The following is a 26060-nucleotide window of genomic DNA, read 5'->3' as shown; positions in this document are numbered from 1 at the left end:
TTTCCCCAAACTGTCAGCCTCTACCACCCATGTAGGCAACATATTCAAGTAATTTATAACTCGCTGGCTAAAATAAAACTTCCTGCAGTCCAATCTAAACATTTCCCCCCGTAACTTGAATTTATGTCCCCTAGTTCTAGCATCATTTATAATCTTGAAAATTTCGTCCTAATTCATTTTTACTGATGCCTCTCAGAGCCTTAAACAATTCAATCAAATCTCCTCTAAGGTGTCTAGTTTCCAAACTCTGCAACCCACATATTCGAAGTCTTTCATCATAAGGACGCCCTTTTGCCGATCTCACCAGGCGAGTTACCCTTCTTTGCACCCTTTCAAGAAGCTCCATGTCTTTCTTTAGGTGCGGTCTCCATACTTGAACACAGTATTCCAAGTGTGGTCTAACATAAGCCTTATATAATGGGATTATCACGTCCCTATCTCTACTTGCAAAAGTTCGATAGATCATCGATAGGACACCATGGGCCTTCCTTGCAACCTGTTTACAATGCTCAGAGAATTTCATGTCTGACCGTATCGTAACACCCAAGTCCCTTTCCTCCGGTACTGGGTTTAGTTGAACTCCACCAAGTGATTAAGTTATTTTGGGATTACTGTTTCCCAGGTGTAATACCTTAAACTTTGTTGGATTAAAGCATAGCTGCCATTTTTCTGACCATTCCTGAAGACTATCTAGTCTCTCTGAAGAAGCTCAGCTTGACAGTGATCATTAACTACTCTACCAATTTTAACATCATCTGCAAATTTAGACATCACGCCCTCTATCCCTTCATCAATGTCGTTTTGAAAATTAAAAACAACAGTGGTCCTAATACTGATCCTTGGGGAACCCCACTTCTTTCATCAACCCAATCTGAGGAATAGCCATTTATCACAACCCTCTGCCTCCTGCCCTGAAGCCATCCTTCTATCCATCTAAGGATTTTCCCAGTGATTCCAACCTGTTCCAGCTTATAAAGCAACCGCTCATGTGGGACTGAGTCAAAAGCTTTGCTGAAAAGGCAAGGTTCCACAACCATTTGAGATCTGACGGTTTTTATTTATTCTGTAAATGGCAAGTTATAATCGCTCCTTGTATGGCGTGCAAGCCAGAGGGTATATTTTCAATGCAGAGGATTAATTTACAAAAATGTTTACAGTTCAGTAATAGAGGAAGTATGTATATTAACATAAAATTTTGTTCTTCATTGCTGGATGTCTTCCTAAAGGAGATTCGCAACACATATTTATTAACTTCGTACCCAAATGTCGCGATGACAGTATAACTCAGACTGATTAAAATACTATGAGCTTCAGCTAGTAGTGTTGCAACTCAGTTGTTTCTTGGTAGATAGTCTTTCTGTAGGCCTTATTGGAGCATAGTTTTTCACATTTAACCTGAAACCGGTTTAGAGTTTCTATGGTATTTAGTGGGAACATCCTGTTTAAACTTTTCAAGGAGTTTAGATTAGAGCGAAGTGGCTTAATTTGCAGGCTGCACGATTGTCTCTGACTTCGTGGGTGCGTGATGATGCCTGTAAGTACTGGCCCATCATATCTTCCTGTCAGTAGCTTGGCCAGTATATGAATATTTGTCCAAATGACAGTAAACATCTACGGTGTCCACTCCATATTTGCATACAAAATGTCTCTGGAGACAGTGAAGGGGAATTGTAAAACCTTGTTTAGCCATCTGTATATCCAATATTCTATGTTTAGGAAGGTTTTAACGTACGTTTCAAGAGCTGAGGACCAGATGACCAAAGCGTATAAGGCAACCGGGGCAACGCATTTAACAATGTATTCCTTCACTAGTTAAGCAGTTTGAATCCCAGCCAATTCCTGTCTTGAGCGTCAGGTAACGGCTAGTGTTTTCTTCCTGGTGGTAGTGAAATACTCAGTGAAGGATAACTTGTTGTCCCAGATCCTTGTGATGATCGACTTTTTGGAGGTTGGCCCTTAAGAGAATGGTGATGTTATGTGTTTTATGCTTTCTGGAGAAGGACATCTGGACAGTTTTAAGAGGGTTAATTTCAAGCCCATTCGAGGCAAGGAAGTTGACCAAATTAGTTAACTGCTGTGTCGCTTGAAGAACAATGCTATGCTCAATATCATTACTCCTGGATAGAAAGAATATTTTCAGGTCGTCCGCATAGGTTAAGATGTTATTGCAGGTTCAGAGGAACGGATCGAGGGCTCGGCGATCCTCTCTATAGGTAAATCTCGTAGTAGTGTGAGTGAGTTTCCTGTAATGCAATAGTGAGATTCCAGGAAGTGGAGGATGGATGGGATCGCTATCCTGTCATAAGCGTCTTTGATATCCAGGAAAATGATATCTATCTGGCTTTTACTGTTCAGGGCAGTTTGGATCCTGTAACTGGTCTCTAGGAGGTTAGTAATAGTAGACCTGTTTTCAATGACTGAGTGAAGATAGGATGGACAATGGCCAAAACACTGATTGTTTATTTGTTTGATTATGGATTTCTCAAAAAAGTTTAATAGGTTGCATCCTATAGAAATAGGTCTGTAGTCTTTCCAGGTTTTAGGTCTACTGGTTTTAGGCATTGGTTTTGTGTGGTACGTTTTCCAGGCATTAGGGAGAGTGGCTGTTTCAATGATTTTATTGAAATTGTGCAATAGTAAGTCCACCAGGTAAGGGCTACATATCTTAATAGTGAAAAGAGGAAATTTGTCTGGACCTGTAGTGCACTTGTTTGGTAGGCCACTGATGACCGTTGCTATTTCTCTACTAGAGATGGATAGCTTCTCCAGGGGTCCGATTGGCGATTGGGTTAAGAGGTTGGCTTGAGCAAGGAGGTATATTACTATAATCTCTAAAGGTGTGATCTGCCCATTCTTTGAAAGCTTCCCAAGTCACGTGGAAGCGTTGTTTCTAGTTGTTAGGGATTCTCTTTCCTGCTGCAAGTTTCTCATAGATTATTTTATAATGGGCTTGTCATCTTATCCTGTTGAATATGGCTGTTTTCATTTTGAAAAGTATAGGATTGTGGACCGTGTTTTTTGCCATTATCGATAGGCTTTTTGCTTTTAATGGAAAGATGATTTCATTTGCTTGAAGAACTAGGGCATGGCCGTTCACAAATTCTTATTTTCCATGCTGTATCTAATTGAGCGATGGTCCAAAGGTGATCTGTGATGCAGCTTATTGCTTTAAATGTAGTTTGTAGATCCTCTTCCAGTTGTGGTTGTTGCTCTTTTGTGATTATACTGGTTAATATTCTTAGGCGAGGAGCTAAATTTAATGATACGAGGGAAGTGATCTGAGTTAAATCTTCCAAAATTCTGCAGAAGGGTAGCTTCACTTATATTTAGGTAGATAAGATTCAGCTTTTGATCCTCTCTTGTTGATGGGGTCTGCAGAGGGAAAATACCCAGTGATTAAAGAAAGATATCCAGTTCTGGAACAGGGTTTAATTTTTTCTTCATAAATACATCTATGTCGATCCTAAGTTCAAAAAATCGCTTTAACACGTTACCGCGACTGAACCATCGTACTTCAGTGTGGTACAAGGAATCACGGTATTCAGCCTCAATAGTTTAAAGCAAAATTTTTGAATTGCCGATGATTCAGACCAGTCTTGCGAATAAAATTTACTGTCGATATTAACAGTTGACATGACTGAATCTACGCCCAACAATTTTCCGCACAAAAACTGCTGGTGAATTATACAATGAAATTGCATTTTTCAAAAATATTTATGAAGCTGACCCATGAACCCAATTTTAGTACAGACCATATTTTTAGCGCCATCCGTCATAACCGCTGATAGCAAATTGCAATTCAATTTGAGGCCGTCAATTGCTTCAGACACACTCAAAAATATATTTTCACCTGTTTTTGTACCTTTCAAGCTTTTTAATGTAACCAACTCTTCGGTTACTTCAAAACGTTGATTTACACCTCGGATATAAATTAGTAATTGAATCTTCAGTCTCATCAATTGCTATTAAAAAATGCGTGAATTCACGAACTTTTTCTACTAGCTGATTTTGAACATTGGCTCCTTAATCTTCGATTCTCGTTACAGTTGATGAAGGTAAACTTACAGACGAAAACTTCTTTACTTTCTCAGGACATACTTCTTCTGCAATTGCCAAACAAATTCGTTTTACAAATTCTCCATTCGTAAAGGCCCTTCCTCCTTGGGCAATGAATTTGGAGGCTCGAAAACTAGCTCTAACTGCAGATAAATTTTGATGAGTAAAAGTTCTAATCTTCTGTTGTTGACTTTGAAAAGTTTGGATTAGTTCTTGGAGTTTTTTCTGCTGCAAAGCTCCTTGAAATTTATCGTAATTTGAGGCATGTTTTGTGGTGCAGTTACGTTTCACTTTATATTCCTTGAACACCGACAAGGCTTCTTGCAAATAAGACACGTGCAAGTATCATTGAGCAGTGGAAAAAAGTAATTAATTGGCCACCCTCATTAAAAACACGACACTCAGCATCAACTTTTTTTTTTTTTTGGACAAGATTTTTATGGGGTCATTGGAATAAAAAAATACTCTTCAATATTGAAGTAAGCACTGACGTGTCTTAAAATTTTATGAAATATTTTAACATAAAGGTTATTATTATATTCATATCCCTCTTATATCACGTGAAATTAATAATATACTTTATTAGGCTGTTTGCCTAATAAACTACATTATCATAATATAAAACTATATTATTAATTATAATATAGTTTAATAAGATGACGTTTCAGGTATCTTACTGATACCCATCATCAGACCATGCTGTGGAGAGAACAGAAAGGGCTACAAATTTGAATATTTTAGGATATTAAGTTAGAATTACCAATATTACAATTTGCAAATTACGATTCTAAAGTATTAAGTTTTGAATTGCTGTTACAATAGAAAACAGGAAATTTAAGTGCATACAGTCTGCCAGCAGTTAATGTATAGTAGAGAGATTAACTCCATTAACCAATAAGACAGTGTCATGGTTTTATCCTGCATCTGGCGTTCTTATATAGTATATGCCAGGGGTGGTCTTTGCTCCCATACTCTGAACATCAGGGTTCATGTGCAGGCTGTTTCATGATCTTACCGATGCCAATCATCAGACCATACCTCTGGTGTCAGGTTTTATCCTGGATCCGGGATTCTTGTGCAGTGGAAAGCTGTGGTGATCTTTGCTACCATATTCTGTACGTCAGGGTTGGTGTGCATGCAGGATTAGAAATCTCTAATTACTGTCTTTAACGCCTATTGTTATTTAATGACAGCATCAAGATTACCGGATTATTTTAACGATGTTTCAAAGAATAGCTTTGAAATAACAGATTTAGTATCTACCAAGACGAACCTGACGACACAGAGGTCAACACAGTTAATCAATCGAGGAATGTTAAAATAATCTGTAAAATGTGTTTTTCATAAATTTTATTGTGATCTAATATAAACATTAATTTTTACGATCTAATTGGAATAACCGCGGGCCGGATCCAGTCCGCGGGATATAGTTTGGGGACCCCTGGTTTAGGGGATCCATTCATAATAAAATCCAAACTTCAGAAGAAAGAAATTACCAATGGAGTGTTATTTGTCAGAAAAGAGACGGATGGATGGATTGGTATTAAAATAGGAATGACCTTAGGAGGGAATATTCTTAATTGTGGCACAAAACATCTCAAGAATCACAACTCTGCATTTCTGTGCCAAAAACCTTCGAAATTATTTCCAAATAATTTGTGAAAACAAATGTAGAATGAAATTTAATTATCAGCCTTTCGTAATATAGTTCTTAACGCGTTTTTTGAAAGCGGTTGTGTTTTGTTTCACATTTTGATGATATCGCTACAAGCACATACATTTTCACCGAGTTTCTCTGCAGCATGTTGTAATGAATTCTCTGTTCTATAGGTGCTCTGAACATTCACCAATAAAGTAACTGTCCTGAGCCGTGCATTCAAATATTTATTGAGATTTCGCGAGCTTTGTTGTAATGTGTAGTTGGGTTCTAATGCTCTGTGGAGTGCAAGATTAAAAACGTATTACATAATGGTCAGTCAGAGGAACTGGCTGTGCTGTAGAGAGCCTACATTACTCTGACACGGTTTTCCAATTAGTGAACGGATGTTAATTATTCAATATCCCTTAAGTTTGTCTACGCTGTTCCCAAAAGCAGTGAGCGAGGTATCCTTTCAGACGAGTAAATGAAGCAAGTTTCTAAGATTCTCTGAAAGCCGGAAATGTCTTAATCGCGAACTATAGGTCACATTTGCTTGGATTGCTGAAATCCCTGGAAGAGGCGAACAAATGAGTTCAGTTGTCCACAAATGAGCCCTTAAGTCAAAAGCTATTAGAGAGTTGATTAAAATAACCATTGCTTGGCCTTTGCTAATTATTGGCATTGCCTAACCTCGAAGGAACCAACGGACTAATGGAAGTTAATAATCTTCATCCAGAAACTTAACAGTTATGTGAATGCTATTTCGTTTCCAGGAGCGTGCAAAGGCAGCTGATTAATGCCCTTCGGATGTCACATATAGTGACCGTGAATTAAAGTTCTCTTATCCAGCGATTCTGGTATAAGTACACACACTGTTGGATGATGGGAGAGAGTTTCGGAACACGAGTTGTGGGGAAACCCTTGGTTGGCAACAAAAATGATATCTTTGAAATGAAAAGGTCGCGAACAGTCCTTGTGTAACCGGAAACTTATATCTCAGCTTTTGTATCTGATAGAAAAGTTCGGTCCAGAAGCATAATACATTACAATCGACTAAAATGTCCTTTAAAAATTAAACTCTCGAGATCTGTTTGTCAAGAAACACACCGGCTATATTTAGGTTGTTTATTAATCTTGATTTGTAGCAGACACTTCTGCTGCATAACATTTCTAATTTCGGTTGAAAAAAATATTATTTTATTCAATTGTTTGTTTTATCTAAGTACTATTCAAACAAACATTACACCAATTTTAGATGTTAGCCCTCGTGGGAAGCAGAATGTCTACGACAGCTATCCTTCCAGTTCGTTTGGATTGGAAATAGACCGAGTTCGGACATCGTTAAAACAGCAGGGAAGTTTATGACCTTTTTTTCACAAAATAACAGGATTAGTCAGTATCGGGCTCTTTTTTATAACTTCGATTTTCTATGAAGCAAAGAAAAACAAATTAGCTAGAATAAACGCAATAGATGTATTTTTAGATGTAATTTTACATCGAAAATTGGTTACACCAATTTTAGATGTAAAATTACATCTAAAATATACAGGAATTTTTCTAGTAGGATAAAGGAGTTGATTATCCCTTTGTATAAGGCAATGGTCAGGCCACGCCTTGAGTACTGTGTACAGGTCTGGAGGCCTCATTTTGGGAAAGATGTAGAGTTGCTTGAGCGAGTACAGAAAAGGGCATCAAGATTGGTGAGGGCTACGAAGAGGCCCTCTTACCGAAAAAGGCTTAAGTTCTGAAAATTGCAGCGTCTGGAGGCTAGAAACCTGCAGGGAGATCTGATTGAGATGTATAAGGCCTAGAATGGTTGAGCAGGCTCAGTTCTGATGGAATTCTTCCTCTTGCTCAGATTACAAACCCGAGGGGGCATAAATTCAAATTGAGGAAAGACAGTTGTAGAATAGATGTGCGCAAAGTTGCCTTTAACAAGCAGGTGGTTGATTGCTGGAACAAATTTGATTGTCGTTGTGGAAGTTGATAGCTTAAATTGATCCAAGTAGGAACTGGACAAACGTTTAGAGGGAATGGATGTGTGAAATGGTTTTTTTTTTTTTTTTTTTTGCTGGTGATTCATAAGCTTGTTTTCTTGCATCACATGCCTCTGCTACTACCTACACAGACTTCTGAAATTGTCCAAAAGGGCCATGTCACTCAGAGTGTCTTATGTTCAAGGAATAGAGGAATTCAAAATACACTGGTGATCAAAATGTATGGTACAAACTAAAAACATAGCTGAATAAAAACTATTTATTAAGTTATAACAAAACATTAGTGAGATATTTGTCTATTAATGTGCAAAGACTGAAATCCGAAATCTAACCATTACTGACTAATTCCACTAATTCTGTTACGAATTTTGAGCTGAAGTAGACAATTATGCGGATGAGTTATGTGTACCAAATATGGCGAGTCGATAATCTATGAACATATATCCTAATAAGGGAAATGAAATCGGTGGATAATAATACAGATGTGACATCGACTCCTCATCCTAATCACGCATCGTTTGGATAGGTTTGAGTTCGATTCCCGTCGAGGGCTGGATTTTATACAGTCCTCTTCAACTGAAATTGTAGTTAGCTGATCTCAGGTTGTGTTTTTTTCTCTTGAATAATTCAAGGTTTTTCAGCCAAAAAATATGAAAATCAGCCTTTGATCATATTTCTACAGAAAATTACACAATGAATGCCTGGTGCCAGTAAAACTGTGACTTTTTTTTAAGTGAGCGACTATTAATTAGTGCTCCAGGAATAAATTTCTATTCTTTCGTAAAGCACTGACGCGAATTAACTGAAATTTCTGGGAGGGAAGGAAGATTTTTTAACCAACAGCCCTCCTTGTCTAGATATCCCATGCTATTTGATTCAGTATGTCAATTTGCTTGCTCATTAAATATTAGCTGCATTCTGCCTCTGGAAGTCAGTATGCACATGCTGGATTTGAAATTAAGAGAAATTCTGAACTAGGTACTTCGATAAAATGATCAAACATGAAAAGGTTAAGAATGCCAAGTCAATACCTCACAGACCTGAAAGTTCCTCTCTGGGACACATGGCGATCTGTACAGCCATCGACAACCCATTACCATTAAGCGACCACCTCCAATGTGTCTCTTTCACGATAGCAGCTGGTCAGGTTTACCGTTCCCTGTAAATGAAAGTGCATTAGAATTCAATTTAAGATCTTCTCTCAAGTCATTAAATGAGGATTACTGTGGACTGTTATTTCATCTGGGTCCAATCGAGATGCTGCTGGCACCAATTTAAACTGGAGCGTTTGTGCGTAGGAATCAAGGGCATACAGAACTCCCTCCACCCCTTTCATGAAGCCTCATAGAGGGTGTCTGCTTGAATCCAAGCTCTCCTGTACAACCAGCAAGCTCTGAAGCAAGTTGCAATGCTGTGAACTTTCCCTGGAAGCCAAAAGTACATATGTGACATTCTGTCACCTGGCTACTTCAGTTTTACTTCGTTTTCCTCTGTTCCTCCTATTGTGTTCCACCTCGAAGAAGTCGCCTAATCATTTATTTTTTATGATTGCATCCTGATGGCTTTCTTCAAATTGATAGTACGAGCGATAAACCAGATACAGAGGAGACTCCCAAAACATTGTTTTTTTATGGTTAATAGACTATAATCTGTTACACTCTTCATTATAGCAGATTGTGCGATACTTTATTAACGTGGTCAGAAATTCATTTGGTTCATAAGCGACTAATATTTAATTTCATTTATATTTATAAATGCTTTGGAATTTGTATTTGTTCCTTATTTATGAACACCAACGTGGTTTTGGTAGTTTTTTTTCTTCTTATGAAAGAGGTCTCCAATTATCTCCAAATCCGACAGCCTCTCATTTCCAACGGTTCGGTCCATTGAAGATCGATATGCATCTTAAAATATCACCCTCGTGTCCTTCATCCGTCAGTTTCACATCTCAGCGAAAAATTGTCTGTTTACAAGCGTTCAGACTTCATTTAGTTTCTTTAAGATGATTTCCATGCGCTTGTCTATAATACCGCAGAGACAGGTGTTTAAAGTGTGTTAGTTGTTTGACGGCACCGGGGGTTTCCCCCATCTCCGCGTTGTGTACTCTGTTTGTATGACACAGAACTCTGCGGAGGCCAGAGATTTAAAAAGTATGTTGGGAGTGGTTTGTTGTGTTATGTTCTGTTGTTTCTTCGACCATTTAGCCGTTGAAGACCCACCGTTGCTCACACTTTGCCACGAGGAGGCAGGTAGGCACCCAGTAGATTATTTAGGTACTCTGGCAGGCCCCGCCACCTATTTTCCGAGGATTTCAGTGGCAAGACCTATATATAAAAAACAAAAAAAAGAAGAGGTGAACACTAGAATTTGGAAAGGCTGAAAGAGGTTTATGAGAAAGCGGTTGAATTTGTAGATGTTGATTAGAATTTGGCGGCATTGTTAGGGCGTACTCGGTCGGTTTAGTTAAGAGTGGGGGGGACTGGAGACTTGGGGGAATCAGGTAGAAGGATGGGGACAATAGAGTAGGCATCCCCAAAGAGGTCAATGGGGACGAGTCCCACCAGGTGAAGTATGGGGGAGGCAGATAGGGGAGGAGACAGAGACCCATCTCCTCCCTCCCCTGCCTGGGGATGGAATTTTAAAGGGAACCGGGTTTGAGTACCCAGTTCAAATCGCCAAATAGCGTGTTGGCAGTAAAGCCGCAGTATGTCTTCGTCGGTGATGGTTGTCACGTTCATGTAGTGTCGAATCCGGTAGGAAGGTCAAACTGCCCATCCCGCCCAGTGGTGGGATATGTTAGCTGGCAGAGGGGAACCCACTAGGCAAGGGGATGAGTGGGAGAATAATGTAATTTTAAATAATAATGCTTAATAATTAATCTAAATAAGTAAGGAAGTAAGGATATAAATGATTAAAACTAGGGTTGGTGTGTACTTAACTGTAGCATTTATGGTTTGTGTTCTTTTTCTCACACACTTACACTTTCATTCATTCTTCTGGCTTTCATTTCATTTAATCAACTCTTGCTTTCTGCACTACATTCTCTTGGCACTTCAACTTAATGTTATTCTTCAGTTGTGGTGCAGGCCTAGCTGCAAGTTTTTTGCAGGCCAAGGGAGAATGCAGTGATAGTGTTTGTGTTGTTAGTATATAAAGTAAGGTAAGTTATTATTAACTTTGTATTCTTTCGGCCAATTACATTTGCTCTTCCACTCATTCCCATAACACTCATTCACTCTCTCTTTCCCTCATGCTGGGTCACTCTTTCTTTCACCAAAACTGACATTTATTCCCTTTCATCATAATTCCTAATTCACTTTCACTCAGTGATTAGCCTATTCATTCTGTCTTTCATTTTTCTTTCATTCTACGTTGCATCCCCTTGCTACTAGCTTACTGATATATTTCAGCTAATCTGCTTCCCTGTACTTTCCCCTTCCCCACATAGTTACTTATTTGGTGCGGGACCCCAGGTTCCTACACATGGCAGGGTAATCCTGGGGGGGGATACCCAATCAATCCAGTTTTGTCATGTCAGGGCGCAGAATACTACTGTCCTCACAGTCTTTAAGTCATCTGGGCGTGGTAGGCAATTTTAACTATTGATTATTGTTTAATTTCTGGGGGGAGGGGGCTGAATTGCCATTCTTTGGATAGTTCTGCGCATTTCGAATACTTTCTGTGGGAAGGTAGACACAAAGGCTTTATAATTTTCGTCTTTTATAATGAACAGATGTTCTTATCCCCTGGGAAGGGAGTCAATCTGTGCTATCAGCTCTGTTCTGGGGATGTTGTATATTATACATTCATATAGAATGTATGCTCAGTCTTTACTCTCGCCACAGGTGCATTTGGGTCATCAGTCAGCCCTAAGGAGGTTAGTTTTGCCGTGACCTGTCAATATGAATGTTGTAAAAAGTCCAGGGGCATACACTTAGGCGGCTTTGGGCTGACCATTGCCACTCATGGCAGAAACCTTTTGGTAGACGACGAGTAATACTGCAGACGACAAGTGATACCCGCGTGGGTATCACTTCTTGTCTGAGGTATTATACACAAGCTCACCCGGTGTTTGGCGGATCGCCGTCCTCCCCACACCGGGTGGAAAAGCCCTGAGTTCGAGTTCCGTCGAAGACGAGAGGAAATTTTATGGGTGTTTTCTACAATGTGGCTCAGTTAGTCGGTCTCAGGCGAGGGTACCATGGTTTTTTTCTCCTTAAAATTCGGGTTTTTCGTCCAGCAAACAGAAAAATCGACTTCAGAACACGCGCAATTTATTGATAGTATACACGGAGCAACATGACTTTAGTCGTTGATGCTCCTAAAACTCTAATGCAACAACACAACGAGTCATTTACCACTTTACGTGATATAATAAACCGAGGTTTGTCCTTTTGGAATCTCCTCATTATGCTCATCAATTTGCATACATGCATTTCTGAAAATTATGCAGAAATATTAATATTTTATGCTCTTCGTAATAAAGCTGTTACTTTAAATCTGTTTCATCCTCATCAGATGAGATCATCTTTAGTGTGGCTCTACAGAGATTCAAAGGTAAGGTAGTAGCGATACCGAATCGGCCAAAGAGGGAAGAAATATCATTGTGACTGTTGCTTCAACAGAAACGCTTCCTTTCTTCAGATTCGCAATAAAATTATTTTATCTCAGAAAGAGGAGTATGCTCACTTAAGGCCTTATATTTCCACTTAGCCATCATTGCAAATCGCTCTGTAAACCCATTTTTGCAAAATAGATACAGAAGCGGTTAATACAGCCTCTACATTATGATCTGACACGTCAAACTGGCTGTTCTTTGACGTTTGTCGTGCCCTCATTAAGTGTTATAAACTTTCGCAGCATAACAGTGTTAAAGCTTTTTAAAAATAATGGTAAATAGTTGATGGTTAAAGGAAATCCGTCATGATAAAATTAAAGTGAAATTCATACCTTGTTGCGAATCTTCATAGATGTTGATGATCATGACCACGACCACGTATTTTTGCATAAGAGAAACGCTTGAAAATATTTAATATATTTCAGTCAGTGAGTGGTGTCAATTTACTTACTAGCACAGCTCGCGAGCCTTCAGGAACCATTTACGGGTATTCAAAGTACACGAGCGCTCTGATATCCGTAATTTGGATTGCGTTTCCGTTTAAGGCATTCAGAAATTAATGCAAGATTCCTAAATTGCCAAATTGACAGCTGAAGCATCTGGTAAATGTGCGTGTAGCATAGCTGTTACATTTCTGCAGAACCCGGATCTCTTTTAACATTTTTAAATTATTAATGTTGTTTCGTTTTAATTAGAACTCGATGAAAAATTGATAGGATTTCTCGGGCTGAATCACGTGTTATTTACAGCCATTGTACCACACTTACCTGAAAATAGAAAAATAAGCCGACCTATAAATGATTTTTGTGGTGGAAATGCGCTCTTATTTAACTTTCTTTTGGCTCCGTGCAGGTCTCAGTTGTCCTGGAAACTTGACACCTTGACAGTGATCCCGGTGAACAATGACAGTAAGATTGGGTCCCAGCAGGGTCCGCTCGCTAGTGTCAAGTGAGACACGTCACATTTTTTTAATGCTCTTGGGGAAACGATCTTAGACAAGGGTTGCATGTTTTTGCGAAAGGAGTAAAAGTAAACGAGCCTCAACAGTGAAGAATCATGCTAAAAGTTTTCTTGATGAAAATCAGAGTTATCGAATAGAAACGAAATAACTGCATAGCATCTATAAAATTCAAGTACATTACTCGCCAGATTCACATTTTATACCCAGTTAATGCTTTATAAAGTATATTTTTATTCCGAATTTTATTCTTATCATATATTAAAGTAAAACAAAAGTTCTCACGCTGCAGCAGCGCCAGCCTTTAGGCCAGTAAAAAGCTAGAACCTGAATTACGCAATATTGTAGGGGACAGATGAAGTTGTGTAAGGTAGACGTGTCATTTTAAATAGACATGCGACATGGAAACGACCGCAACAAATTCATAGGATAGAACTTAGCCGATGACGGATTTTGGAGTATCTCCACTTGCGAAGACCAGGTGGAAAAGGCCCGATTTCTAATTCAATGACGCTAGAAATTTTTATGGGTTTTTATCACAAAGTAGCTGAGTTAGTCGGTTGCATGGTTTATTCGTCCAGAAGCTCGACCAAAAGAACACACGCAATTACAAACAGAATATCCAGATCCCTTATAGCCTCGATTGCTTTGGCGCTTAACAAACACCAAATCTAATTTAACACCTGGAGATTGCGTATTTTGACAAAAGAGGTCTCCAAACGGTTGATGTCCTCTTTGATAGTATAGTGGTTCGTCATTCCCTGTTCAAATCCCATCAGACACCGCAAGAATTCTTAAAAGCTTCTTGAGTTCGGCGTTGCAGTTAGCTTTCATTCCGTGATTTACTCCAGGGTTTTCAATTGGTCAGTGAATACACACTTGTATGGATATAATACAAAATGAACTAGACGAAGTCAGTGATGGCTTATTTTAGTGTTAATATTTGCCATATGGCGCACAGAAGTTTGTTTTCCAGGGCAAAAATGAAACAAATAAATATAAATTAAAATCAAGGTCAGTAATATGCCACTGATGGCCTATCCTTCTAATAACCCCAACCTCCACCTGACAGAACCACGGTGAAACAAATTGTGGAAGGCGTGTGTCCATGGAGGCCGACATCATCTACTCATTTAAAAACTGTTCTAGAAAAATATTTCCCACAACATATTGCATAAACTAGTGGAAACTATTTAACGAATAAAAAGCTGCCGTACTGCACACGAAAAGAGTCTCGATCCTGTAGTGAAACCGATTTTAAACTGTCGCTGTCGTTTTCCTTAGTGTGTTAATACTTTTGGTAATTCAGTACACATCTAATATGCATTTGCAGGTTATTCTTTTCTGGAATACGACGTGTCCATAAATAAATAAATACAATTTTAATAACAATAAATTCTTTCAAACTTCTTAAGATCGGTATGCACACTGGCGAGCTAAGAGCAGTGTTCAGTGTTCAACGCACTTGTATTAACTTAAAACTGTTAGGAATATTTAAGCCGTTCTGTCGTAAACGGATAACGGAAAGGACGTCCTTTTAGAGAATATCGAATCATTGAGATAATGCGGCAAACAGTTTAACATCCATGAACAGCGCGCACAATCGAATGTCTTCCAAACGAGATACTTCCCAACCAGACACGGCCACTTTAAATATCTCGTGTTTTAGATTACACGCTTAATACAATTCACTCGAGTAAGAGTCTGAAGAATGAGGAATGGATTCAGTCTGGTAATTAATTTAAACAATTACATGGTTCAGCCGTTATTTCTACTTGATAAATACCGAGAGTTGATGAATATTCAACTGTCCGTACTTATCAAGGATCGCGTGAACGACTGTATTGCCCGCAATGAATTCAGAAATAAACGTGACTGTCACTTCATTTAAGATGGAAGTACAGTACAAGGTAATATTAAAACTTCAATTATTGCACATGAAGGCTGGCTGAAATCATATTACGAACATTGATATCGCCACAATCAATGAATTTGACGGCGAGAATGAGGTTGACTTCTTGGCTGTTCGTAGAGAGCTTCTAATCCATTTACGCAGGTGGCTTTAACTGTGAAATTTAGCCGGTAATGTGCCGATGCTAATTCTACAAGCTGTAGAATTTGTATCAGCACGATTCAAGCCTACCATACCCATAAATACGAGATAGCCAGAACTCGTGTACGTGCAGTTTTAGAATGGCCGGCAACCTCGCTCTTTAGACTTCAAAGGGTAACCTGCCGAGTGTTTGATAGACTGTGGATGCTCCCAATATACAGCTTTCCGTTTCGAAGTATTTACAAATTAACAACGGCAAACTTCATTCTCAGGGTGAATGACTGGGTTGTTTATTCAGCGAGTGAGCCATCCCTGAATGTGCCGTTAAAATGCAAACAGCTAACCCTAATCAAAAGCAAGTTGTTCAAAATTAATGCATCTTTAACTTAGAGATTTTGGCTATTTTTGTCTGTTTATTGAAGATGTGCACTGAGTGCCCACTGTATTAAGTGCGCTTACCCCATTCACGAAGAGGAGTGTTCCTTCAGTAACAACGTCGTGTGTTCGTATTATGCAATATAAACCGAGTGGACAGATACGTAAGGGTTCTTAATGGAGAACACAAAAGATTTAAGTGACTTTGAACGTCGAATGGTAGTGATGCTGGGCTTTTCTCGTACGACTGTGTCTTGGATGTATGAAGATTGGTCAAGTAACATCCAGCCAGTACCGATCCTGTGGTCGGAAACAGCTCGTTGACGCGAGAGGCCAATGGAGTCAGAAAAGACTTGTACACGGTTACAGAAAGATTAGTTTGTCAAATGGCAACGTAGGTAGAACAGTTGGTAATCAAAGGCGCATTTCAGTACTTGAATAAGATATCACAGCCGATGACTGAACCGATTTCGACTCCTATCAGAAAAGAAAAAATAAAATAAGAGGGTATGGATACAATGGATTCGGAACACGAACATTAGAGGATTTAAAAAAATGTTTCCTCTCTGTCGAATCCAGGTTCTTGCTGTTTCATGAGATGGATTGGTTTGGATTTTTATGGCGCAAAAACAGTTTTACGCGATGGAACAACTGGAATATCACGTAAACAGCATGACTCCATACACCCATCCAGTCAGGTTTCAGAAATGTAGGCTGGTGGTGGAAGTTTAACGGTGTGGTGATTATTTTCATTGTACGCATTTGGTCACCTTGATACCAGCTTAGCAACATTTGAGTGTCTTCGATTAATTGGAAATTTTTTTTCCGACAAGACGCATCCCTTCGTGACTGCAGTGTATGCATCTGCGAATGGGTCCTTCCAGCAGGATAATGTGGCATGTCAGGAGGTAAGAATTGTACGTAATTGCTTTTAGGAATATGAGAATCAATTGATGGTCTTCCTATTCACCAGATCGCAATGCAGCTGAACACCTATGAGATCAAACGAGCTCTTCAATGCAGAGTTATCTTACAATTTGCAACAACTGTAGGAGGCTCTTGTTTCAACATGGATCATTATCCCTGTGCTTTCGACACCATGACTACATATCATGGCGAATCCAGGATGTTCTAAAGGCCAGAGGGGGACGTACTGGCTATTAGGTAATAATTGTACATAATAAAGTGGCCAATCAGTGTATTTTCATGAACTCAACATTTTCAGCAGCTAGCTACTGTGACACCGCATTTGCTTTGTTATAATTTATTTCCCATGCTATTTAAATACAGTGTCCTTGAAGGGCGTAACAGTTTATTTTTGAAGTGCAAAAAATTTTACTAAATATATACGCCGAATTAAACAAGCCGTTGTTTTTATACATTACAAATTTAGTTCATATGATGACTATGTACTAGGAATACTTTGTTGCAAAAGAACCAGTGCTGATCTATTCACAGACTACTAAATTGAACCAAATCTCCGGTAGGTTACTTCAGGTGTGTGTATTAAGGGCCAATATTTGGCTATGAGGTGTCATAATATTGGATCTGTGGGAGGATGGTGATTATTTTATGACTGTGCTGCCTGCGAGGGCTGATCTATTAATAGAATACAATATTAGTTTAACAGTAAAAGTCGTTTAAAGCGCATCTAGCAGAAAAGAATATTAATATAGCAGTAGCGTTTGAATGCACTCGTCTAGATGAGAGAAAATTTTCTGGGTTTTTTTATCATACAGTGGTTGTGTTAGTTCCTCCTGGCAAGGGTTTAATATATTTAATATATTTTTTTGCTTTTCTCTCAAAATAGAGTTTTTCATTCAGGCCAACAGAAAAACTGACCATAGAATATCAGACAATATTGCAGCGGCAATACATTAGTGCCTCATAATCTTAGTTCCTTTGGTGCAAAAGCATAGAAATGCAACTACAAAGCTAGGAAAATAATTTAAAATCATTGAGGAGGGAAACTAAAGTTGGGACATCATTACATTGTATTTGTGAACTGCGTGTATTTTGATTGGGGGTTTGATGTCATGCGGGATGAAAAGCACTGCGTAATCCTCGTCCAAGGTCGGCTGACTGAGATATATTGTGGAATAAGGATTTAATTTGCTCGCATCAAGATGGAAATTGAATCCAGGCCTTTTACACACGTTGTGAAAAGCAGAGATGTCATATGGTGTAAATTGTGTTTCTCTGCTAAAGATGAAAATGCGGAATTTTGTAGTTGAGTACGTCTGAGATATGAACTTGATCAATCAATTCAACAAATCCCAAAAAAAGATTTAGGAAAGGATCAGTTGAAATGTTATAACTAGCTTTCGGACAATGGTAGCGTCTGTCTAGCCAAGTTATAGCAAGTCTTATTTGCATCTGGAATACATGACCAGCACCTCACGCGTTCTGTATTGTGACATTTTATGCGGAAATTCATGGTGATGATTGAGGGCAGTACGGATCTCCACAAAATGGACTGCCATCATCCGAACTGCCTTTTCCTTCCGCCTCTGAATAATTGGAAGTCATATTCATTTTACTGAATGTAATTTATTATCCAGATAGGCCAGATGGATTGCGTTCCTTTCTGTTGTTTCCTTAAATTACTTCTTTTTTGAGACTATGACATCGGACACATTTTCAGAATAGTTAATAGGCTGCAAATACTTAGGGATTCAATTTAATACCGCGAATTTTGTAACATATTAAGTGGTTACAGCTAAATGATCACTGGGCTCAGTGATTGCCTTGTACTGCGTAATGTGGAGCTTCCTTAAGTTGTCGTATTTTTAAAGAGTAATTAAAGAGTAATTTGTGATGTTTTCGCTGTACGCTGAAAATTCCAGTAATCATTTTGTAATGCAAAACTTTATTTATGTTTCATTTATAAAGTTTTGTTAATAAAAATAACATATTTATTAATAAAGTTTTGTATACTTATTTATAAACAAAACATTATTAAAATTGCCGTTCAAGGGGTTTTTACCGAGAAAATTTAATTGACAGCAATTTTTCTTAGCTAAAACATTGTCATATATATGACAATGTTTGTATAATGATATATAATGTGCTGTCATATATACATATCAACCTTTACAAGCTGTTAAGCAATAAATATCTTATTATTAACAGTTCATTTCTCAGGAGACATTAATTTAAATACGCTGATTAGCGATAGAAAGCGTTTCTCGGTAAGAGGACCCCAGAAGGGGTCCTCTTACCGAGGACCTTAGCAACCCTGAGCAATATTGTAGTCATTCCCTGTACTCGCTCAAGCAACTCTACATCCTTCCTAAAATGAGACCTCCAGACCTGTACGCAGTACTCAAGGTTTGGCTGACCATTGCCTTATTAATCACCTCATTTTCCCTACTATCAAAATTCCTGTATATTTTGTTTCCTGATTTAAAATCAGTGGTAAGCGTGTTGTAAACCCCGAAACCGGTAATTGGAAAGCGAGTTCCCTTCTCCTTTGGTGCTGGTTTAAAAATCAGGAAATGATCCCCCGACACATTACTGCTAATTTTAAATCGGGAAACAAAATTACGCGAATAAATAGCTCTGCCAATCAGCGTGAAGCAGGGGATGGAGCTAGATGTGCTCATCATTTCCTGTCACAAAGATCCATGGGTAAGAGTGTTGTTCTGAAGTTAACCGCATCCCCCAAAAATATACATATAGAAAACAAATAAAAAAAACCAAACAAATTATACACAAACAAATAAAAATTCACATATAAAATTTAGCGAAGCAATTGAAAAATTGCTCGCGTTACATTTCTCAAATATGTACATCAAAAACATTAAGAAGAATGTGAACGCTCTCGCAACCAACTGCTAATTTAAAATGACGCTTTTCTCGATAAACGGAATAGTGTGCCTTCATAACCTTCCGCAACGATTATAATTTGCGTTAAAGGTACAGAATATACCTTTAACGATTGCACCGTGAATTCTTTAGCATTAAAGCTAACGTTTCTTTCTTCATTTCGGATTCTAGTTTCCTCGAGTCTTGTTAGTTCACTCGATAACAGCCTATAAACCTTCAATTTTCAATAGACAAACATTTACTGTCTAACTGAATTCATTATTTTAACCTTTTAATAAGATGCGCAACGACGCTATAACTTCAAACGATGTTTATGGTAACCATTTTTTTTTATTTATTTTTCCTCTTGCCTCTCTGACACTATCAACTCACGCGGTGGCGCTATTCGCGAGCTTTCATATCCGCAGTTTGCGAACACGCTTGTTGCATAAAGCATTGTTTACAGAGTACTTCATACTTGCTTACAAAAATATGATTAATAATATTAGATAAGTTTAATAATATTAGATAAGTTTACAGATATTCGTTACAAGGCACGATTAATTAAGTATTTAAAGTATTTTTCAAGTGTGTGTCACGCAGTTTATCTGAAACATTACTTATATTTTGGAGAAAGCAAGTTTTGGTTTTCGATTTTAAATACTAAATGTGTGGCTTCAGTGATCTGTTCTGCCTTGGGCCTTATCTTCGAGCCACTTAGCCATATGGGTATTAAGTATCTTATGAATGTGATTGAATTCAAATGGAACGTGAAACGAAGCGTACGAAGGATACCTTGTATTCATCTTTTTTGACAAGCGTGAGCACTCCAGTTTATTGGCTGTTAGTTCCTTAACTGAGGCCGAACTAGTAACTGGATAGAACCTTGTTATAAAACTTCATCGTTTCCTAGGATGTATTCAAGGGTAGAATGTACAGCATTCCGTGTATGAACTCTTTTTTTTTTGTTAGTCACTGTATGCAAGATATCTTCTGTTAATGCAATCTGGGTCATTTTCTTGGCCAACCACTACATCATAAAAGTTATATAAATAAATATCTAGCAAAAGGTCAGTATCAACTTGGAAAGAAAGTAGTGTTTTTTTTTTTTTTTTTTTTTGAAAATATGTTCATGCCTATTAAAACGATAGTTTGGCTCTTATTTTTCTGATTTTTCATGTTTCTCCATTGGTTCAGAATAGCGGGAACAAGTGAAAACAGAATATTGGATCCGCTTTATGCATAAATATTGAGTGTGGATGAAATCCAGACAGCCTACATCATTGCACATTCTATTAAGTCTAAAAAGGTTCTGGAACTACTGAATCAAAGAACACTCAAAAGACGATATGAATAACTTAAAAGATATTCATATCATCCTCGATATAAATCATCTCAAAGCCTAGACAGCTTGACCTGTTGAATTCGTATTGCTGTGGTCAACAGATTGAAACCAACTCTGAGGATCTGCGATCTTTAGTAGAGGTGGATCCAGAATTTTGACTAGGAAAATTTCTCAAAGACGAGTTTCAAAGTTCAATTTTTTCAGGTCAGCATGGACAGATAACGATCGCGTCTTGACAGATGTCCACTTGCTTCTCTATCGAAGATAGGAAACTGTCGAACTGCTTTCTGAAAAGAATTGTGACTACAGAGGAGAGACTATTGTGTGTGTATCAACATTCATTGTAAAAATTATCGTTAGGTTTTTTTTTATGGAATTGTAGACATAAAAAAGTATGAAATTATAGTACTTAGTATTGTGCAATTGTTTCAGGTTGAAAAAACAGAAGATAGTCGTTGACTTAGACTTCAATTTCTGTAGATATAATTTTCAGGACATACAGGTTTCAATTTCAGTTTCCAGTCAAACTCCCGTTGATCAACTTTGAAAAGTCCAAACTCAAAACTGTTTATACTATGGATATGATGGGAATTAGATGTCTGAGAAAGGTTAAAGAAAAGAAAAGTAAAGGATGCTGATGGCATCCTTGCCTTTACTCAGTCCAATTAAAACCTTAAGCACTTCAATCAGGTCTCCTCCCAGGTGGTTATTTCCTATTGGCAGACCTGGTCTTTTGTGTTGCCTTTCACGGCAACGTTTTGTTTCTTTGACTTATCTTATTGTTCTTTTCTGCACCCGTTCCCACAGATCCACCGTCTTCCTAAACTAAGCCTTTTGTACCTATGTGCAGTACTTAAGATGCGACCTAACTACCTCCTTATCCTTGCTGCCAAAATCATCATTGACGAAATTGCATAAGCTGTTTAGCAGCCTGTCTGCACTCTCAGATAACTATGTCAGCTATACTATAAAACGTTTTCTACAGGGTGTTTCATAAAGGACGAAATCCTAAAATGAAGAAGGTAGAACTTATAGGCAGGCAAATTTTATGTCAAGTTTGAAGTGTAGGTAGCAGCATTGCACCCAAGGTTACCCGAGGTAAGCAGTTGAATGACCGTGACATGCATTAGTCTCGATCAGGCATCCAGTCCTTTGTGTTGTGTCGGCCCTGTCGTTTTCCAAGGATGAGCGTGTGCTTATTGTGGAGTCTTACTTCCGTATGAATCTTATAAACGTGTGCAAGACGAGTTTCAGATGGAATTTCCTCTGTCGTTTATCCCCAACAAGTCAACAATATCGCGGCGTATAATTGCGAAATTTCCTGAGACTGGGAGTGTGGAGGACAAAAAGAGCCCAGGCCGGCCATCGCTGTTAACTACGAACGTTCTGGATGATCTGAATAAACGTTTAACCCGCTCATCAAGAAAATCGCTTAGGAAGTTATCTTCTCAAACCGGATTGTCACCAACTACTGTTTTCAGGGCTACAAAGAAGTTACAATTGCATGCTTACCGTATTGGTGTCGCGCAGGAACTGAACGGACCTGACCATGAAAAATGTGTACGGTATTGTCGTTGGTTTCGTACTTTTGTTGATGAAAATGGAATTGTGGTGTTGGATCCTGCTTTTTTTAGTGAGGAGGCTTGGTTCCACTTGGATGGTTATGTCAATAGTCACAACGGTCGAATATGGAGCAGTGAAAACCCACATGCGTATCACGAACGATCATTACATACTTTGAAAATTGGGGTTTGGTGTGCCATCTCGCGCCGTCATGTTATAGGGCCTACATTTTTTGACGAAACTGTGGATGGAGAAGTTTATCCAACTGTTTATTGCATTGTTGGAGGTGAATGAACGAGAATGTTGGTTTCAACAAGATGGTGCGACCTGCCATACAGCAAATGAAACGATGGCCATGTTACAGGAATTTTTCTGAGATCGCTTGATCTCAAAAAACTTGCGGTCCCAAGATCTCCAGATCTTACTCCTCCAGATTTTGTTCTTTGGGGACAGTTAAAAGGTGAAATGTTTCAGAACAATCCTCATACTCTTGACGAATTGAAGGCGCACATTGAAAAAAAGATTGTAAATATAACTGAGCAAACATTACGTAATGTGGCTGCAAATGTTTTGAAAAGAGTACGAACCATTTCCAACACTTGTTGTTAAGATTGTATAATTTATTTCCGTTGTAAAGGTAAAAGTATGTGTAATTTATTACCCTTTTATGTGATTTGTTAAAATTCCTATAATACGGTTGCGTCCTTTTTGAAACACCCTGTAGTTCTCTATGTAATTTTAGTAATAGTATTAGTAGTGACAATTGATGCGAGAAAGCAAGCTTAAATCACCATAAAAAAACCAACCAAACAAACAAATAAACTTCACAAAGGAACACACTTCACGAAGAACACAGCAAATTTCGTTTATATGCTTCATGAAGAATAGAATAAATTTCACGAAGCATGCAAATGAAGTTTCATTTCATTTATATGGACGTAAACTGTCATCGTTTTGTCTTTGCAGGTGTGAATATTGTTTATGGTGAGTAGTTGTACTGTAATTTTTATACAGTATTTGCGTTATTGCTTAAGCATTTAAAACTTAGTTAAAGCTTTTTTAATGCATTTATTGTAAAACATTGGTTTCGTGCTCTCTCTGTATAACGTTAATTGTTAGTTTGCACCACCACCAATGAGCGCGATGTATGAAGTACGCTCGCACGCACTCGTGACATCGTGCGTATTTAGTGGAACGAGATATTTAATAAAGAGGACTTCAATGTCTAATGGAAGGTAAATACAGGCCTTATGTTAAATTTCTACAGGTATTAAGCCCAAGAAACGTTTAAGTTAGAAGTTGAAACTAATCGGTTAGTATAAATAAAACTCGTTGTACTTATTACGTTAATGTGTGTTGTGGACTTGTCTGTTGATGTCCTGTGATAATTTAGTTTCAAAGAAAATAAACGAACAAGGAAAACGTTATCGGCCAAATTAACACTAAACGTTAAAAGAGGTGTTTTGTATTGAGAGTAAATCCACTATTAATTCTATACTAAACGGTTAGTGCAACGACAAATGCCCCTAGAATTAAGTACAAATAGTATGCAACGAAATGATAGAAATAATGCTTAAACCTTACTCGAGAGCTTTTGGATTTTTGTTCCATTTTCGTTGACAGTTGCAAGAGAATACTGTAAATAAATTTATGGTAATTGCCATTCAAATGACACATACATTGAACTGGATATACAATTATATTTCTTACATATACAGTATCTAGCTCTTATCAGTTTAGTTGGTGTCGTTGAGTTGAATTATGGCCAAATGTTTGCTTACCTCCCTTTGTGCTTATTTAAATGTGACTGGATAGATTCTGTCATCTCCAGATGCCTTCTTTTACTTTTAGCTTCTGCAGTTTTTTTTCCGCTTTCCTCTTAATTATCATAAAATCATTGAGGTTCCAGTTATAACTATGTATAATTCTAGAGATTTCAGCAGTAAATGCTTACTGATGCTTGAATACTAATTCAAAATATTTATTTTATCAGCAAACTAAGTAGGATCATCAACAGTTAAATCCATCGATATCAAGTGGACCATTGTGATTCAACCCCTTCCTTCTATTGTTAATATAAGTACCTAAGTTTTAGAATTAAATATTCATGCAACGCAACTAGAAAAATGTCTTTGAATAACACCCGCTTGTTCGAAGCCATAATAGAGCAATTTCTGTTACCCTTATAATAAAAAAAATAGTATATAATAATAATCTTTTACATTTTTACAACCTGACATTAAAATATATTTGAAAATTATATAAAAATTCCAGGATGATGTAAGCTAAAATCAAAAATATTTAATAATTTACAGTTATTGTAGGTTGATAATTGATAATTTATTTATCCCTATTTTGTGTTACAATTGTTGGGAGATAACAGCAAGAAGGGAGGGAGAACACATAAGCCAGAGGCTTTTTAGGGGGTGTTCCCTTTGAAAAAGATAACAATAAAAACAGATACATCATGAATCGGACATGTTTCTACATTCCATTACCGAGACTACGTAAACCAACCACACATGTCGCGTGGTTAACAACAGTACATACTTATAATTACATTGTGAGTACTTTTACAATAGCAAGTATGAAAGAAAAATTATGAAATAATTGCATAGAATGTTACAATTTATGACAGCTATTCCTTCAACTTGTTTACACAATTTCCAAACTGGTATGCATTGTGGAAAGTTCAGGAGTTGAGTGGAAGGTGATTTAGATCAGACCCCCCTGGTGATGTGTTCAGTCAGGAGCTTCTTGAACTCGTTTAGTGAAATGGCATTTTTGATGTTTTCAGGAAGATTATTCCAGGTTTTTGCGCCTCTGTATTTTATATTTTTCTGGCCTATGGCTTTTCTGAAAAGCGGAACCTTCAGGTTCGCTTCATTTCTTAAATTATATCTTATTCCTTCTTCTTCTATTGTTATAAAAAAGGATCTGAAGAGAGGAGGAAAGTTTGGTGTTTTCAAAGCATTGTAGACAAAGACCGCTTCAGCTTTTTGTATCAGTTGGTAGATGCTTAAGAGTCTCGCTTCCTTATATCTCGAAGTCACCGATGCATTCCAGGGAAGGCCCAAAATTGAACGAACACATCGATTGACAATTGAATTGATTCTCGTAAGGTTATATTGACTGGTCGTACCCCATGAGATGATTCCATATGTGAAGTGAGGCTGTATTAAGGAAAGGAATACTAGTCTGAGAAGGGAAGGAGGTACCCAGGCAGAGGCTCGGGCGAGTATTCCTGCTAGTGACGAAGTTTTCTTTCGTAAGGTGATCATTTGTTTATCCCAACTCAGCTTGTCATCTAGCCAGATTCCTAGAAACTTGGTATCATTCACCCTTTCCAGTTGTTTTCCTTTGTATGTTATTTCGAAATCAATATTCAATGGTTTATTTTTCGTCCTAAACACCATATATTTGGATTTTTCTGGGTTTAGTATCAGCTGATTCTTTTGAAGCCAACTATGCATTTCAGAGAGCAGGGCAGAGATCTTGCATTGAAGTTGGTTAGGGTCTTTATCAGTGATTAGAATGGAAATGTCATCGGCATACGCTACTAGGTGGGAAGATGGAAGATGAGAGAGAAATTCATTAATGTAAAGAACAAATAGGATCGGTCCGAGAAGTGAGCCTTGAGGTACTCCCC

General features: G+C 37.9%; 1 protein-coding gene across 2 annotated transcripts in view; it reads left to right on the top strand.

The window, feature by feature from the left end:
* LOC150081783 (lachesin-like) overlaps positions 1–26060 on the top strand; it is a 466088-nt gene that overhangs the window by 147591 nt on the left and 292437 nt on the right. The gene's annotated exons all lie outside the window — the stretch shown is intronic.

The sequence above is a fragment of the Mastigoproctus giganteus genome, chromosome 8 (genome assembly GCF_048544385.1).
Source record: "Mastigoproctus giganteus isolate SK-2022 chromosome 8, ASM4854438v1, whole genome shotgun sequence".
Lineage (NCBI taxonomy): Eukaryota > Metazoa > Arthropoda > Arachnida > Uropygi > Thelyphonidae > Mastigoproctus > Mastigoproctus giganteus.
The sequence above is the reverse complement of the archived record's forward strand: the minus strand, read 5'-3'. Positions and strand labels throughout refer to the sequence as shown.